Here is an 18381-nt window from a genome sequence, read left to right on the forward strand (position 1 = left end):
CCATGTTGCAAAATTAAATCAATTAACATTCAGCAGTGCTATGGCTGTTGAGAGAACAATGCTGACCTCACTGTTGGGCATAAATACCTGGCTGTGGCACCCCAGCATCACCGACACCGGTGCACCTGGGTGCATGGCGACTCTCCAGATCCAGGGCCTCCTGCTCGAAGCGGCTAAGAATGGTGATCTGCGCCTGGTCGCCGCCAGTCCTCACACGCTCTGCCGCGTTATGAGCATTCTTCTCCTGAAAATGAGAGACGAGCATTGATTAGTGAAAATTGCACATGGATTCTCATCGCGGACGGCCCACCCCAACCAGAGTGGGACATGTCAGGGCTCCAGTGCCTCCTCACCCCGCAGCTGCCGAACATTCACAAAGATGTTAGGCCTGTTCCACACCACCTCAGTCGCACCCCCGCCCGGGCACGTGCTGCCTACATCACATTAGGCACCACACGGTACATCCTTCCATAGCAAGGAGGCACAAGCAAGTGGAGCACAGAGTGCAGCAGATGGTTCGTTGCCACGTCACCTTGAAGCTCCCCTCTCCTCAATTCACCACCCTGAATTGGACATGTCCTGGAGTTCCAGCCCTGCGTCCAGGTGCAGCTCCTTCAGGTTGCCCCCAAACCAGTCATGTGGGACTCGTGGGGGCAAAACCCATCCCTTCATCACCCTCTCAGGCTGACATCAGCATAGGCAATATTTGCTTGTCCAATCAGCAAAGGACACATGCCGTCAATGATTCAATGTAGTCCCTACACTCAGACTTTGTTGGGGAGGGGGAAGAGGTGGGCAGCAGGGGGGGTAAGCCGATTTGCAGTGTTACATGACCAATGCCAACATGGTACTCAACCTGCCAGAGTGCAACAAGTCGTTGAAGCGCTTGCGACACTGGATCTAGTTGCGCTGCACCACGTCGCGGGAGCTCAGCACCTCCCCCACCTCCTCCCAGGCACGTTTCGCTATGTGGGAGGGCCTCCTCCTCCCATCCTGGTGAAGCAGCACCTCCCAACGTGCTGCCACCTCCTTGAGGAGGGCAGCAAGGAAGTCATCCGAGAAACGAGGGGCACACTGGCCCCCTGCCTTACCCCCCGGCCTGGCCTGGCCCCCTGCCTTACCCCCCGGCCTGGCCTGTCCCCCTGCCCTACCCTCCGGCCTGGCCTGTCCCCCTGCCTCACCCCCCGGCCTGGCCTGGCCCCCTGCCTTACCCCCCGACCTGGCCTGTCCCCCTGCCCTACCCTCCGGCCTGGCCTGTCCCCCTGCCTTACCCCCCGGCCTGGCCTGGCCCCCTGCCTTACCCCCCGGCCTGGCCTGTCCCCCTGCCCTACCCTCCAGCCTGGCCTGTCCCCCTGCCCTACCCTCCAGCCTGGCCTGTCCCGCTGCCCTACCCTCCAGCCTGGCCTGTCCCGCTGCCCTACCCTCCGGCCTGGCCTGTCCCGCTGGTCTACCCTCCGGACTGGCCTGCTAACCAGAAGCCCTCTGGTGAGCCCTTCCATTTGCCGTTGTGAGCAGCCTTGCAAAGGCTGCCAGCACTTCAGAGAAACAGGCCGTCGGGTTGCCATTGGACCTGGCGGACAATGCACTCCCACTGCCGCCCGCCCATTCCCGCTATCCTTGGGAGCCACACATTACACTGGGCAGGCCTTAACTGGCCCACCCATATAAAATGGCAGTGCGGACCTGGCCGCCTGCAGCGATCGGGTCAGTGCCCACCCACGCCCGCTCCTGCTCCACCCACCTCCCCCCGCCAAACAGAAAATTCAGCCCATAATATTCTTAGGGGTCTTGACAGGGTAGATGCTGAGAGGTTGTTTCCCCTTGTGGGAGAGTCTAGGACCCGAGGGCATAATCTCAGAGTAAGGGGGTGCCCATTTAAAACAGAGATGAGGAGGAATTTCTTCTCTCAGATAGTCAATAGAACCGTAGAACCATAGAACACTACAGCACAGAAAACAGGCCATTCGGCCCTTCTAGTCTGTGCCGAAATATTATTCTGCTAGTCCCATTGACCTGCACCTAGTCCATAACCCTCCAGACCTCTCCCATCCATGTATCTATCTAATTTATTCTTAAAACTTAAGAGTGAGCCCGCATTTACCACGTCAGATGGTAGCTTGTTCCACACTCTCACCACTCTCTGAGTGAAGAAGTTCCCCCTAATGTTCCCCCTAAACCTTTCCCCTTTCACCCTAAAGCCATGTCCTCTCGTGTTTATTTCTCCTAATCTAAGTGGAAAGAGCCTACTCGCATTTACTCTGTCTATTCCCCTCACAATCTGTAGGATTCTTTACTGCATAGGGCTGTAGAAGCTGGGTCGGTAATTATATTCAAGGCTGAGAGAGACAGATTTTTAATCAGTAAGGGAATCAAGGGTTATGGGGAAAAGGCAGGAAAGTGGAGTTGATGATTATCAGATCAGCCATGATCTCATTGAATGGCGGAGCAGACTCGATGGGCCGAATGGCTTTTATTTTGCTCTTACTTCATATGGTCTTATGGCTGACCTAGCTAGCAATGCTCAGATCCCCTGAATGAATAAAAAATTGTCTAGCTCCCAGCTTTGGCACAAGCCCCCAGATGTTAGCAAGGAGGATCTTGCAGGGTCAACAGGGCTGATATTGTCGTTTCCAATGCCTAGGTTGATTCCAGATATTCCATCTGATTTCTATTTTTAGATTTTCTAGTAGTTTGATACAACTGAGTGGCTTGCTAGGCCATTTAAAAGTCTAGCACATTGCTGTGAATCTGGACTCATATGTAGGCCAGACCAGGTAAGGACAGCAGATTTCCTTTTCTAAAGGACATTAGTGAACTAGGTGGTTTCTTCTTTTGATTCCAGATTTTTATTGATTGAATTTCACCATTTGCCGTGGTGGGATTCAAACCCCAGATCCCAGAGCATTACCCTGGGTCTCTGGATTACTAGTCAAGTGACAACACCACTATACTACGACTCCCCCCAATGTTGAATGGGATAAACACAGTGAGAGGTGAAATATTAAACTGTTGAACATCCTTGAAAATGGATAACTCACCAGACCCAGATGTAATGTATCCCAGGAAGCAAGACAAGAAATAGCAGAAGCCCATTGTTTTCGAATTCCCTCTGGCCACCAGCATGTTGCTGGAGGACTGTTAACATTGTGCTGGTTTAAAATAGGGGGAGGAAAGATTTATCAAGTAATTATGGGCCAGTCAGCCTAACCTTAGTGGTGGGGAAATGATTGGAAAAAAATTCTGAGGCAATATAAATCATCATTTAGAAAGACACAGATTAATCAAGGACAATCAGCATGGCTTTGTTAAAGAAAAGTCATGTCTGACTAACAAGTGAACTTTTGAGGAGATAACAAGGAGGCTTGATTTGGGTAGAACATTTCATGTAGTCAACGTGGATCTTAACAAGACATTTGACAAGGTCCCAAATGGCAAACACGACAGAAAATTAAAATTCCATTGGATCCAAGGGAAAATGGCAAGTTGGATGCAAAATTGGCTCAGTGGTAGGAAGCCATGGTCAATGGGTATTTTTATGACTGGAAAGTTATTAGTGGGCTTCCACAGGACTCAGTATTGGGTCCCTTCCTGTTTGCGGTATATATCGATGATTTAGATTTAAATGTAGGAATATTGGAGCAGGAGTAGGCCATTTGGCCTCTCGAGAGGTTGTTTCCCCTTGTGGGAGAGCCTAGGACCCGAGGGCCTGCTCTGTCGTTTAACTAAATCATGGTTGATCACCTACCTCAATGCAATCTTCCCGCTCTATCCCTGTATCCCTTAATATCATTGTATCCAGAAATCTACCGACCTCTGCTTTGAAAACACATAAGGATTGCGACTCCACAGCCCTCTGTTAGCAGTGCAGCGTTCTGAGGTTTACATTGGAAACAATTAATCAGAAACAATTGTTTATACAGACCTTTAAAGTTTCTGGACACATTTCGAGACCGAAGTGCAAGGCTGTTCAGATGGAGTTTACTGCTGCAACAATTTAATCTATAGATTATACATGTGGCTGGATGGGAAAATCTAATAACAGATGCACTGTTGAGAGTTTAAAGCTCAAAGGGAAATTGAACATTTAAAACCTGGACACTAGATTGAAATGACTTATGTTGATACAAAGGATTTGTGTGTGTATGTATATATATATTGTTAGGTTAATGTATGCATCTGGTAATGTAATCGTGTGAGTATATAGATAAGTATAGTAGGTAGTGTAAGATGGGCTAAGAAAATGAAGTTGTCTTTTTAAATTATGATGGTTCATTTTATCATAAGGAGGGAGGTGTCATGAGAATATAATAATTTTCATAATATTTTTCTGGTTTATTGTAAAGTAAGTTTATGGGAGGTTGTGTTGTTCTGTGTGTGTGATTTAATTATATTTTGTAGCCAAGCAGACTGCAAGCTGAAGTTATCAAAAGAAGTAAGGAATAGACATGTCTTTAATAAGCTAATGAGTAAACATGTAAGATGTAAAGGGAATTTGCATTTTAGATAGATGAAGGGGATTGAATTTTAAGGAGGTTAATGAGAATTGTAGCAACATGAAAAGGTTTATATTATAAGAAAGGTAAAGTTCCAAAGACATATGGAAACAATGGAATTTACATATTAAAAAGGGTGAAACATGTATAAAGGAGAATGAGGCTAAAGGAGAAGGCATTGTAAAATTTAACAGAAGTGTGTGAAGCCTCCAGTATTTGTGCAAATGCCTGCTGTCTACAGGAACTGAAGCTGTAGGATAAAACCATTTGAAATTCCACTGTCCAGGGTATTGTGTTAATTTGCTGGATCTGTTTCAAATTTCAAATCTATTTTTGGACTGTTGCCTTAAAGGGGGTGTAACTGGGATTCAGTTTAATTAGGGATTTTAGGAGTTATTACAATAATAATTTGTAGACCTATGTATGTGCTTGAAATCTTTTCTTTTGTTAATAAATATTTTAATTTTAGTTTTTTTTTAAATCTCTAAAGTCTTGGTGGAGTTATTACTGCTGAATTCAGTGCACACATCTCAAAATAAATACAAATTGCAAAACTGTTGTGATAGCATGATCTGATTTCCCTCGTGGATTTGATTCACCTGGCACACATCATCTGCTATATCATAACACTGTCCTCTTGGAACCTTTCCTGTTCTTCTCCCCTGGATTTGGAGACTTTCTTCTTTAGTTTATTTGGGGGAACCTACTTCCTCTGCAGTTTGCTCTCCTGTCCAGCCTCTCTGGAGTCCTAGCTTCAACTGAGCTTTGGTTTGGGACTTGCTATCTGTCCCTCTGCTAAGCAGTCTCTCTGGAATCCTGACTTCTACTGAACTGAAACTGTTTTTCTAGTTTTCTGTGTGTGTGTGTGCGTGTGTGTGCATGTGTGTGCATGTGTGTGGGAGGGGCCTCCCTCTCTGGACCCCTGTTGCTAGACAATAGCACAGTTTTTTCCCTACTTTTGTGTTTGTTTTAACTTCCCTTCAATAGTCATAAAATTATCGTTAGAATGCAGGCACCTTTTAAAGTGAAACTAAAACTCAACTTTTCTTAACACACAAATACAGAAATACAAATTAAACATTGAAGCTAAAATTAATTCCTAACACCCACAAACACAAATATAATTTACTTTAACTATCTCTATTTCCTACCAAATTTCGCTCAACCCCACAGGATTAAGCAGACAGGGTTAAGAAGTTTTTTTTATTTATTCATTCATGGGATGTGGGCGCTGCTGGCTTGTGCATTTGAAAAGGTGGTGGTGAGCCATCTTCTTGAACCATTGCAGTCCATCCATACTGTAAGAATACCCACAGTGCTGTTAGGAAGAGAGTTCCAGGATTTTGATCCACTGACAGTGAAGGAATGGTGACATAGTTCCAAGTGAGGATGGTATGTGGCTTGGAAAGGAACTTGCAAGCGATGGTGTTCCCATGCATCCGCTGCCCTTGTCCTTCTAGATAGTAGAACTCGTGTGTTTGGAAGTTTACAGATAAATATGAAAATTGGCTCTGTGGTTGATAGTGAGGGAGAAAGCTGGAGACTGCTGGAAGATATCAATGGACTGGTCAGGTGGGCAGAAAATGGAAAATGGAGTTCAGTCTAGAGAAGTGTTTGTTAATAATTTGGTGAGGACAAAGACGGCCAGGGAATACACAATAAATGGTAGGATTCTGAGAAGCATAAAGGAACAGAGGAACTTTGGAGTGCATGTCCACACTTTTCTTATGTGGCTTTGTCAAAATTTGTCTCATTTGTACTCCTGTAAAGTGCCTTGGGATATACTATTATATTGAAGGTGCTTTATAAATGTAAGTTTGGTGTTATGGTAGAGTACAGGGATTTCTCCACAAGGCCTGCAGTGAGGTTTGGGGATGATTGGAGAGCAGGCAGGGATAAAATGGGGAGAATGGGGGTGATTTTAATGGTGAGAATACGCGGGGTGAGGAGGGTAGATTGGGACATAGTGGTGAGGTTGAGCTTAGATATTGGGATGGAGTTTGGGGAGGCAGGGTTGAGGGAAATGGGATGGATTTTGTAGTCAGGAGGTTGGGGGAAGGTTTAGTAATTGGTCTGGTGTGAGATGTGGAGGGAGGTTAGGATGAGGAGGTTTTGAACAGGTTCAGAGCTTGGGTTGGAAAGGGAAAGTTTAGGTGGGTTTAGGGTAGTGTATAAAGTTAAGACCATCCATTCAGCTGCCTCTCCCTCTTCTCGCCCACTGGACCGAACATCCCCACTTTCCTAGCCCTGAATGCACATGTTTTCTGGATTCTATCCCATATCCTATTTTGCTCTCTATGAGCTCATCTTGTCTAAATGACTCCCAAGTTGCTCCATCTACTCTAATCCAACATGTTGACCATTCTACCTCCATTCCTGGGCTCCGTGCTAACTAATATTGTTAATGGCTCCTACTCCTAAGGTACTATCCCCTCTCTAAAAATTTGTTTTCATGACCCCTCTCCTCAAAAAAAAAACACCCTTTGCAAACTAATGGCCCATCTCCAACCTCCCTCTTCTCTCCAAAATCCTTGAACATTTTTACATTCCAATTCCATGTCCATCTTCCCACAATTCCATGTTTGAATCTCTCCAATCAAGGACATTTTGATACTGTCACAGTACCAAAAATGTCTTCATCAAAGTTGCAAATGACATTCTATGTGACTGTAGTCCCCATCCTTCTTGACCTTGTTTGCAGCCTTTGACACATTTGACCATACCATCATCCTCCAATGCTTCTCATCTGGGTGGCACTGCACATCATTAGTTCTAATCTTATCTATCTAATTGCAGCCAAAGAATCACCTGCAATGGCTTCTCTTCCTGCACACTTACCTCTCGTGACCTCAAGGATCTATCCTTAGCCCTGTTTCACAGAATTGTCACAATGCACGAGGCCATTCGGCCTATCGTGTCTGCACCAGCTCTCCGAATGAGCATCTCACCTAGTGCCATTCTCCTGCCTTTTCCCAGTAACCCTGCAGATTATTTCTTTTCAAATAGTCATCCAGTTGCCTCTTGAACACCTCAATTGAACCTACCTCCATCACATTCTCAGGCAGTGCTTTCCAGACCCTAACCACTCACTGCTGTTAGAATCATATCTTTTTAAGATAGATTTTTCTTTTTAAAATATGGAAGGACATTGCAGTATTTGGACATTTGGAGGTTGCCAAGAGTTTTTTTTAAGGGTCAGAAGTTCACCTTGGAATGGTCAGCAAGCAGGCCTCTTCCAAGAAATCACCCGACCTTAATGGTACTTGAGAAGGAGTTTGTTTATGTTGAAATGAAAAGCACATTAATTAATGAAAAGCTGGGAGACAAAGGCAATCACATGGGAGAGAGGAAAAAAACTTAAGTTGTGAACCTGCTTGTTTTGAAGGCAGTTTTGTTGGGGAACAAGCTGAGGACACAAAGCTACCTTGACTGGCTCCCTCTCTTTACCTTTCCTAAAAATGTGTTTAGCTATCAACCTGTACCAGAGAACCCTCATCTCAGTGTAACCAGTCTGCATTTGGACCTGCAGAGCTGAGGCCAGTGGTGGGAACTACCAGGCACCCACTGGGACCAGCAGCCCGACCGCACACGAGAAAAATCCAGGTCAACAGCGCGAGACCCTGCGGACTTTATCCTTTATTTTATAACGCCCATCCTCCAAAGCCCATCTCTGCAGAGAGACTATCTGTTTGTCCTTTGTTTGTCTGTGTGTGTGTGTGTGTGCTGGGGGAATTCTTTAGGAAAAGATAGATAATTGTACTTCCTGATTGTGTGTTAACCAGTACTTGCAACTTGTTAAAAGAAGTTTTGTTTTAAAATAAATTAATCACTCTGAGTTTTTGAAAGAAGCCTGGTCAGAGTCTTTTCTTCTGGGTAGTAGAGGTATAGGTACACAATTGGCCATTTCGGTGAGAAAGTTAAACATTTAAATTATTGGATAGCCTGCGAAGTAGAGCTTGATAATTCGCACATTCCTCCCATCCCAGTTGTAAGGGCCTTTTTTTCTCCAAGAGGCCCAACTTCTCCAATCCATCTCCATAACTGGTGCCAGGGATAATGAATTTCATTTTCATAAACCTCTTCTGCACTCTCTCCGATGCCTTCACATCCTTCCAAAAATGTGGTGCCCAGAGCTGTGTGCAATACTCCAGCTGAGGTCTAACTAGTATCTCATACGAGCTCAACATAACCTCCTTGTTCATGTACTCCATGCTCCTATTAATAAAGCCTAGAATACTTTATGCATTATTAACTGCTCTTTGAACCTGTCCTGCCACTTTTAATCACTTATGCACATATATATATCCAGGTCCCTCTGCTCCTGCACCTCCTTTAGAGTAGTATCCTTTATTTTACACTGTTTCTCAATGTTATTCCTACCAAAATATTTCTTACTTTTCTCTGCTTTAAACTTTGTCTGCCACCTATCTGTCCATTCCATCACCTTGTCTATGTCCTTTTGAAGTTCTACACTGTCTTCCTCACAGTTCACAACGCTTTCAAGATTTGTATTGTCTGCAAAGTTTGAAATTGTGCCTTGGACAATGAGGTCTAGATTGTTAATATATATCAGGAAAAGCAAAGGTCCCAATAGCGACCCCTGGGGAACACCACTGCAAACCATCCTCCAGCCCAAAAAAAACATCCATTAACCACTACTCTGTTCCCTGTCACTCAACAATTCTGAATCCATGTTGCCACTGTCCCTTTGATTCCACTTCTTATCTGTATGCTGCCCCTGCACGATATGATCCAAAAACACATCAGATCCACATGCGCACTGATGACATTCAGCCCATGTCAACATGGCCTCTCTCAACCCCTCCACTGTTTCTAAATTCTCACACTGCTTGTCCAATATCCAATAATGGATATTGAGTTGGGGTGTGTGGGGGATGGGTTTGGGATGGGGTAGAGGGTTTAGGATGTGGGCATGTGCGTGGGAGGGTTTGGAATGGTGTAGAGGGTTTAGGATGTGCGCATGTGCATGGGAGGGTTTGGAATGGTGAGCTTCAGGAGGGTTTGGGGTGGTGTAGAGGGTTTGAGATGTGGGAGAGAGTTTGGGATGGAGTGTTTGGGGTTGGGTGGATAGTGAATGTCAGGAGGGTTTGGGATGTGGCAGAGGGTTTGGGATGTGGTAGAGGGTTTGGGATTGGGAGGGTTTGGGGTGTGGCAGAGGGTTTGGGATGTGGCAGAGGGTTTGGGATTGGGAGGGTTTGGGATTGGGATGTGGTAGAGAGTTTGGGATTGGGAGGGTTTGGGATTGGGATGTGGTAGAGAGTATGGGATTGGGAGGGTTTGGGATTGGGAGGGTTGGGGATTGGGAGGATTTGGGATTGGGAGGGTTTGGGATGTGGCAGAGGGTTTGGGATTGGGAGGGTTTGGGATGTGGCAGAGGGTTTGGGATTGGGAGGGTTTGGGATGTGGTAGAGAGTTTGGGATTGGGAGGGTTTGGGATTGGGAGGGTTTGGGATGTGGTAGAGGGTTTGGGATTGGGAAGGTTTGGGATGTGGTAGAGAGTTTGGGATTGGGAGGGTTTGGGATTGGGAGGGTTGGGGATTGGGAGGGTTTGGGATTGGGAGGGTTTGGGATGTGGCAGAGGGTTTGGGATTGGGAGGGTTTGGGATTGGGATGTGGCAGAGGGTTTCGGATTGGGAGGGTTTGGGATGTGGTAGAGAGTTTGGGATTGGGAGGGTTTGGGATGTGGTAGAGGGTTTGGGATGTGGTAGAGAGTTTGGGATTGGGAGGGTTTGGGATGTGGTAGAGGGTTTGGGATGTGGTAGAGAGTTTGGGATTGGGAGGGTTTGGGATGTGGTAGAGAGTTTGGGATTGGGAGGGTTTGGGATGTGGCAGAGGGTTTGGGATGTGGTAGAGAGTTTGGGATTGGGAGGGTTTGGGATTGGGAGAGTTTGGGATTGGGATGTGGTAGAGGGTTTGGGATTGGGAAGGTTTGGGATGTGGTGGAGAGTTTGGGATTGGGAGGGTTTGGGATGTGGTGGAGAGTTTGGGATTGGGAGGGTTTGGGATTGGGAAGGTTTGGGATGTGGTGGAGAGTTTGGGATTGGGAGGGTTTGGGATTGGGAAGGTTTGGGATGTGGTGGAGAGTTTGGGATTGGGAGGGTTTGGGATTGGGAAGGTTTGGGATGTGGTGGAGAGTTTGGGATTGGGAGGGTTTGGGATTGGGATTGGGAAGGTTTGGGATGTGGTGGAGAGTTTGGAATTGGGAGGGTTTGGGATTGGGATGTGGTAGAGAGTTTGGGATTGGGAGGGTTTGGGATTGGGAGGGTTTGGGATTGGGATGTGGTAGAGGGTTTGGGATTGGGAGGGTTTGGGATTGGGATGTGGTAGAGGGTTTGGGATTGGGAGGGTTTGGGATTGGGATGTGGTAGAGGGTTTGGGATTGGGAGGGTTTGGGATTGGGATGTGGTAGAGGGTTTGGGATTGGGAGGGTTTGGGATTGGGATGTGGTAGAGGGTTTGGGATTGGGAGGGTTTGGGATTGGGATGTGGTAGAGGGTTTGGGATTGGGAGGGTTTGGGATTGGGATGTGGTAGAGGGTTTGGGATTGGGAGGGTTTGGGGTGAGCTGTATGGGGCAGGGGGTTTTTAGGAACCCCGATAATGGAGAGTGAGGGCGAAGCAGCCAAATCAGCGGCGCCTCCCGAGCGCCTTCAAAAATTTAAATTCCAACGGCTGCTGGCGCGTGTCTGAAACGCGCAGCCCAACCCTGCACCGACCCCATTGGCTGAGAACGCGGCCCCGCCCTGCTTCCCCATTGGCTGAGCGCTACGCCCCGCCCTGTACAGCTCCCATTGGCGGAGCGAGCGGCCCTGCCCTTCCCCTCCATTGGCTGAGCGCTCCGGGAGAGGTGCTCTTGGCAGCTGAAAATGTCAGGTAGGCGGCCGAGAGCCGGCACTGGGGGCGGGCGGGGCGGGGTGGGGGTGCCTGGGGGCGGGGATCTCACACACCAGCCCCCTCCCCCCTCTATTACCAACACACCCCATATCCCACAAAACCACACTCGCCCTCATTTTGAAACGGTGTCTCCTGGTTCTAGAGCCCCCATGAGGGGAAACATCAGGCCAGATGGGGAATGGGTCAGGGGTGGGGTCAGGGGTGAGGGGTTGTGAAGGTTCAGGGCTACAGGGCCTAACAATGAGACAATGTTGTAGGGAATGGACACTGTCCCTCTGACCAGCACATAAGGCCCTCGCTTGCCTCCGGGTGGCCGCATCGGAACTGTTTATGAGGCTGGCGGGTCCGACTCGAGCTTCAACCCTCAACCGCAGAAATAAATCCCATCCTCTTAGCACCTACCCTGTCAAACCTCCTCAGAATCGTATATGTTTCAATAAGATCACCTCGTTCCTCTAAACTCTAAATGAATATAGACCCAACCTTTCCTCATAAGACAATCCCCTCACCTCAGGAATCAACCCAGTGAACCTTCTCTGAACTGCCTCCAATGCAAGTAAATCCCTCCTTAAGCAAGGAGACTAAAACTTTTTTTTTATTGTTTTTGGGATGTGGGCATCACTGGCTAGGCCAGCATTTATTGCCCATCCCTAACTGCCCTTGTTTAGGGGGCAGTTAAGAGTCAACCACATTGCTGTGGGTCTGGAGTCACATGTAGGCCAGACCAGGTAAGGATGGTGGATTTCCCTCCCTAAAGAGCATTAGTGAACCAGGTGGGTTTTTTTTTACAACAATTGGCAATGGTTTCATGGTCATCATCAGACTTTTAATTCCAGAATTTTTTCACTGAATTCAAATTCCACCATCTGCTGCGGTGGGATTTGAACCCAGGTCCCCAGAGCATTACCCTGGGTCTCTGGAATACTAACCCAGTGACAATACCACTATGCCACTGCCTCCCCCATAATTTGAATATTGCTGAAAAAAAAACAGCACACAGTACTCTAGATGTGGTCTCACCAATGTCCTGTACAGCTGCAGCAAGACTTCCCTATTTTTATATTCCATCCCACTTGCAATAAATGCCGACGTTCCATTTGTCTTCCTAATGACTTGCTGTATCTTCCTAATTATTTGCAGTATCCTAATGCTAACTTTTTGTGACTCATGTACAAGGACACCCAGATCCCATCTGTGCTGCAGCATTTTGCAGTCCCTGTCCATTTAAATAATATTCTGCTTTTTTATTCTTCCTACCACAGTGGACAGCCTCATATTTTCCCACATTATACTTCATCTGCTAAATTTTTGCCCATTCACTGATCTAATCTATGTCCTTTGCAGACTCTTCATATCCCCCTCACAATCTGCTTTCCTACCTATCTTTGTATTGCCAGCAATTTTGGTTACAATACGTTACAACACAGTGACCCCTTTATCCTAACGCTCTTTTTTCTGTTAGTTAGCCAATCCAAAACCCATGCTAATATATTGCCCCCAACACCATGAACTTTTACCTTGTGTCGTAATCTTTTATATACAGGAGGTCTTGTGGCACAGTGGGTAGTGTCCTTAACTCTGGGCCAGAAGCTCTGGGTTCAAATTCCACTTCAGGGGCAGGATTTTACCGTCGGCGAGTGGGGGCGGGGCCCGCTCGCCGATGTGTAAAATGACGCGGGATGATGTCAGGCAGGACTCCCGACGTCACCCCGCCCCATTTAAATTTTCAGGAAGGCGGGGGCTCAGCAAATTCAGCTGCGGGCCCGCTGACCTGTCAATGGCCAATGGAGGCCATTGACAGATCAATTAAAGTAATTAGTGGATCTGCCTGTCCAACCTTAAGGTTGGCGGGTCGGCCAGGAGCCCCGCAGCAACTAGAAAAAACATGAAACCTCATCCACCGGCGGGATGAGGTTTCATGTAGGGTTTTAAAAATTTTAATAAAGTTGTTATGGAAATTATTAACATGTCCCAACTCATGTGACATTGTCACATGAGGGGACATGTAAGGACATTTTTTCTTTTCTATTTTTAATATTGTTGACAGTAGAGGCGATCCCCTTGAGGCAGCACTTAGCCTCAGTGAAATGAGTGCACTCTTTCGTGCGCATGCACAGAAGAGCGCACTCTCGATTTTAGGGATTCCCCCCGCCCGCACAGGGAGTGCATAGCGCTTCCCTGCGGATGTCACACTGGGCGGGCCTTAATTGGCCTGCCCACGTAAAGTGGCTCCGCGCCTCCGATCGAGGGCGCTGATTGGAAGCGCGACTGTATGCGCCTGCCCATCAACTTCCCCCTCGATGGGGGGAAATTTCTGCCCCAGGACTTGATCGGCAAGGAAGATGCATTCATAATGGGGCCAAACAGGTTGATTATCAGCCTGTAAATCCTCCCAATATGCCCGATGGCAGGCTATAAGAGCGGGAGAGTTTACTGGTCAGCCATACTGCAGAAGGCAACTGCAAACCACTGCAGTACTTTGCCAAGCATCATCATGGACCAATCCAATGGCAGCCCATGGTCGCCAACTTAGGGCATGGTACCTGAAGGAGGAGGAGGCACCTTGATGTGACACCTTATCAAATGCCTTTTGGAAATCCAGATACACTCCATCTACTGATTCCTCATTATCCACCCTGCTCATTACATCCTCAAAGAACTCTAATAAATTAGTCAAACATGATTTCCCTTTCAGAAAACCATGTTGACTCTACCTGATTGTATTATGATTTTCTAAATGTCCAGCTATTACTTCCTTAATTATAGATTCCAGCATTTTCCCAATAATATACATTAGACTAACTGGACCTTGGTTTTCTGCTTTCTGTCTCCCTCCTTTCTTGAATAATGATATTACATTTCCAGTTTTGAATTCGTTGAGACCTTTCCAGAGTTTAAGGAATTTTGGAAGATTACAATCAATGCATCCACTATCTGTACAGCCACTTTTAACCCCAGAATGCTGGCCATCAGATCCAGAGGACTTGTAGCCTTTAGTCTCATTAGTTTTCCTAGTACATTTTCACTGGTGGTAGTGATTGCTTTAAGTTCCTCCCTCCCTTTTCCCCCTTGGTTTTCAACTATTCTTCGGATGTATTTGTGCCTCCTGCCTTTAAGACAAATGCTTGGAGTCAAACCTAGCACAAAGGAAAACGATAGTAATTGTTGGAGGTCAATCATATTAGTCCCAGGACATCACTGCAGGAGTTCCTCAGGGTAGTGTCATAGGTCAAACCATCTTCAGCTGTTTCATCAATGACCTTCCCTCTATCATTGGGGATGTTCGCTGATGATTGCACAATGTTCAGCACCATTCGTGGCTCCTCAGATACTGAAGCAGTCCATGCCCAAAGGCAGAAACCTGCATGCAGGCTTATGCTGATAAGTTGTAAGAAATATTTGCAGAACACAAGTGCCAGGCAATGACCATCTCCAATTAGAGAGAATCTAATCTCATCCCCTTAACATTAACAGAATTACTATCACTGAATCCCCCCCATCATCAGCATCCCGGGGGTTACTACTGATCAGAAACATAATCAGACCAGCCACATAAATACTGTGGCTACAAGTGCAGGTGAGAGACTGGGAATTTTGTGCAGAATAATTCACCTCCTGACTCCCCAATTAGAGGTGGGCAATAAATGCTGGCCTAGCCAGTGATCCAATCAACCCATGAATGAATAAATTATAACTTATATAAGCCAATAAGAGGTTAAGTAGAATGGTCTTATACTGTCTAGTCTTTAGAAGAGTGAGAGTTGATCTCATTGAAACATATAAGTTTTTGAGTAGGTTTGATTGGCTAGATGCCCAGAGGCTGTTTCCCCTGGTTGAAGAGTCAAGATTCCTTGGCAGAATCTTGTAGAGGCAACAGGTCTCTTGCCTGCCGGCTGGAGAACAGGTGAAAGCCCCACATTGGCATTTTTCAAGAAGGCCCGCGTCTCAATCAGACAATTGACAGGTCTGAGAGTGCCCTTCCCCGGGATCAAGGATGTAGGGGTGAAAGTTCTGGCCACTCTATTGAACAGCAGCACCACTGGGAGGCGGTGGCTGTTGCTGTTAGAATACCCACTGAGGCCTTGGATCAGGGAGGGACCCAGGCCAGAGGTGAGTGATGTCAGGGGATTTTGGGGGTGGTCACAAGGTGGAGTTGGGGGCAGGCGTAGGGATGCAGTAAGGGCTTGGGAATGGCTCTCAGCGACTCCCCCCTTCCTGATGCCAGGTCCCTCAAGTGTCTTTGAATGAGGGAGCTCTCCCCTCACCCCCACCCCAACCCTTCCCTTCCAGGATTCCGCAAGCAAACACATCAGGGTTTGCTTGTTGTGTTCCCCGCTTGGCAAGTACCCTGCCTGCCTCTGGGTTAATACCCAGTGGCGGCATGATGTTGTCCTTAAGTGGACATTAAGGGCCTCAATTGGTGGGGCGGGAAGGCACCACGGACTTAATCGAGGTGGAGGAGGAAAGATGGTGGGGTCCCCACCCTCCCATCTATTTAAATGCCTCTCCCACCACCAAACTCGCCACAAGATTCCACTCCTTATCACATGGTATGGGTCGATCATTTAGGACTGTGATGAGGAGGAATTTTCTCAGAGGGTTGTGCATCTTTGGAATTCTCTACCCCAGGGGTCTGTGGATGCTCAGTTGTTGAGCATATTCATGACAGAGATCAATGGATTTTTGGATACGAAGGGAATCGTGGGATCTGGGGATAACGCAAGAAGATGGAGTTAAGGTCGAAAATCAGCTATGACTGTATTGAAGGCGGAGCAGGCTTAGTCCTCCTCCTGTTTCTTAAGTTCTTACGAGAGGATTGCATTCCCCAAAGTGGCTCCTCCACAGATGTTCCTGCCAACAGTCTGCTCATGAATCACTAGGTGAAAATACAACTAACTGTCTAAGTGGGCCCATGAAGTGCGAGTGTTTGCACTGTTGTGTGATTTGTAAAGAACATATTTTTTATTAAGATTGGACTGTGGCTTTAAAAACTACCATGGCTGCAGTTTAAAGAGATGTCCATTAGAGCAGGAAGAAGAAAATCTACAATGTTGCTATGTCCTGGAACAGTGTGTGCCAGGTTGGACAGAATGGTGCTGGAAAGGAGACCCGGTTTAAGAGGGAACTGTCTAGCGACAGCTTTTTGATTGGCTCCTGACCAAGTGGCCTGGTTTTGTGTGAGAATAGTGCAGTAGATCAGCTCATAGCCTGAAAAGAGTAAAGACCTGAAACCTCTCTCTCCTGTGTTTTGTAAGACTCTGCTAATCCTGCCATAGTAGCTAGCTGGCTATTTCTCACATCGCTGTATCCTATTTTCTTTGAGAAACCCTTGTCAGGAGGGAAAGGGGAAACATCACCAGAGGAGACATTAAAAGCAAGTTTCAACCAGAGAACCACAGACTGCGCGTGCTGGGAGACCACCCGTGTCAGCCATAACAACCGGGAAGGAATTTGGAAAACCGCAATCAAAGTCAACCCATCTAATCCTGAACTCGGGATTGGTGCTATTGAATTGTTTTATCTCACACTTAAAATCCATGTTTTGTGTGTCTTATGTGTGTGTGTGTGTGTGTGTGTGTGTGTGTGTGTGTGTGTATAGGGGTTTAAGAAGGGGTAGAGTTTAAGCTATAGAGTTAAAAGTTAGCAGCTCATATTTCTTTCTTTTGCCACTGGTTACAAGCAATTTATTTAATAAACAGTTATTTACTTGTTAAGTTTACAAACCTGGTGCTTGTGTTCTTTTAACCTAAATTAATTTGGTGGTCTAATCAAACTTCTCCCATTTGTCACGGCTCAGGGAGCAGTGGGGTTTGATACAACAGTGCACTATCCCCAGTGAGTCATGACAGGTTGGACATCCTGTGACAATACACCCTCAGAAAGAATGAGGTTTTCTGAGAAATCATCCTTTCAAATATCCTGTGACAATTCCTGTGTACGGGAAGACCCTGGATGACAAAAGAGATATGATTTAGCGGTGAGAATGTCACAATATTGACAATCAGAATTCTCAGCCTTCTTAATGTTAATCTCTTATGTTAAGAGATATTTGAAATTGTGCCACCAGCCATCTGCGAAATCCTTGTCTCAAACCTCTCTGACAGAAAGGGACACAGTTGTGCCTTTTACATTAAGGGCCACTTCCTCTGCATCTATCAGCTGGACTATTTGTGCTGGGCCACCACCAGTCCTCTTCATCTCCCTTGCATTTTACAGTCAATTCTACAAGGGGCGAGAAAACAGACTATTGAATTAGTGTAGATGGACGGTATATTCAGTGAGATTGACTATCAGACAGGCGCATCACATTACATAAGGAATGGAGTGAGTGGCAACAGTGATGAATAAATGGGGAAGTGATGAAGTGCATAGTAAGTGATGGCTGGGTGCTGTTAAGGTATGCTTGGCAAGACAGAGTGAAAGATGGGGAAGGCTTAAAAAACGGGATGTAGGTAAATTAGCAAATGTAGGCACATTTCCTGACCTGATTAGGTCATTTAATTGCTCCTTATATGGTGTCCAAGACTGTGGCACAATCTTCCTGCTGTTCACCTCCGCAACCACCTCCAACCATATTTTCTTGATGAGAGCAGCAGGCTTGTCCTTCCATTGCTGGGGAATCCAGTCCTTCTGCTCCTGACGGCATCCAGCAGTAATTCCAAAGAGGTGTCTTTGACTCTGGGTGCTGGCCTCCCTCTACATGCACCATGCATTGTGAAAACCTTCAATTTCCATCTGGTGAAATTCTCCCTTTAAATACATTGCAAATATGCATCAGACCCACTACGTAGCTCTGAGTAGTGAAACCCACAAATCAGAAATCATTGCTTTAATTCAGTTGCAATTGCAGTTCCTGACCTCCTGAGTTGACATGGGGGCTTTGCCCACACAACTCCCCCTGCCACCCGTCCCCCCCTCACCCCACACCACTTCCCAGTTTGGAAACTGTCTTCAGATTAATATTGGGGCCAATGA

Source organism: Cetorhinus maximus, chromosome 14 (genome assembly GCF_964194155.1).
Source record: "Cetorhinus maximus chromosome 14, sCetMax3.hap1.1, whole genome shotgun sequence".
Lineage (NCBI taxonomy): Eukaryota > Metazoa > Chordata > Chondrichthyes > Lamniformes > Cetorhinidae > Cetorhinus > Cetorhinus maximus.